The following is a 1,014-nucleotide window of genomic DNA, read 5'->3' on the forward strand; positions in this document are numbered from 1 at the left end:
GGTGCCCACCACCGAAAACCTCCTCCAGGTATGACGGGGGCTCCTGTCCTGGGGAAGGGCAGAGCTGGGGGGAAGTAAAACTGCAGGAGCGATGTGTTTGGGGTTGTCTCTGTCTCCATTTTGTCTCCAACCTCCTCCGACCCCCCCAGGGGGGTCCGGGCTGCAGGGGGGAGCCCGTCCCGGGGGCTGGGGGACACGGGTGGGGTCCAAACAGGAACGATTCTGCTTTTGAAGGGGTTGGAAAACAGAGGGGTTTCCAAGCAGCTGCTCAGCCTCGTGTCACCCACCTTCTGGAGGGGGTTACCTGGGCAGGTGGGACCCTGTCTGGATGTGTCCCTGCCTGTCAGTGTCCTCATGGGCAGGGGTTGGGGCTCAAAGACTTTCCCCCCCCCACCCTGGAGGGACGTTTCCCACTCCTGGCTGGGATTTGTTCCCCTTCCCAGCGCGCCAGGGGGGCAGCAGGAGGTGGGGGCTGGTGGTGCCACCACGGGCTGCGTGTCCAGGCAGGAGCTGGTGGCATCACCTGGTGTGGAAACCCCGTCCAGGGCACGTCAGGGTGTCCTGGGCAGGGATGTCATCACCCTCCTGCCTCCCTTACCCAACTGGATTTGTCACCAAGGGGTCAAGCGCGGCTCCAGCTCCCAGCCCTGGGCTCCCGGTGTCCGTGTTGCTCCCACTGCTGATCCCAGTGGAGCGGGATGAAGCTGCTGGTTTCTGTCACCTTCCTGGCCGTGGTGGCACTGGGACACCCTGACCCTGCTCTGGACTGGCACTGGAAGCTCTGGAAGAAAACCTATGGCAAGGAATATCGCCACGAGGTACCGGGATCCCGGGGAACGGGGTGCTGGGCTCCCAACCAAGGTCCCTCCCAACCAAGGTCCCTCCCAACCAAGGTCCCTTCCAACCAAGGTCCCTTCCCACCAAGGTCCCTTCCCACCAAGGTCCTTTCCAACCAAGGTCCTTTCCAACCAAGGTCCCTTCCAACCAAGGTCCCTTCCAACCAAGGTCCCTTCC

The sequence above is a fragment of the Chaetura pelagica genome, unplaced genomic scaffold (genome assembly GCF_000747805.2).
Source record: "Chaetura pelagica isolate M959 unplaced genomic scaffold, ChaPel_1.0 scaffold903, whole genome shotgun sequence".
Taxonomy (NCBI): Eukaryota; Metazoa; Chordata; class Aves; order Apodiformes; family Apodidae; genus Chaetura; species Chaetura pelagica.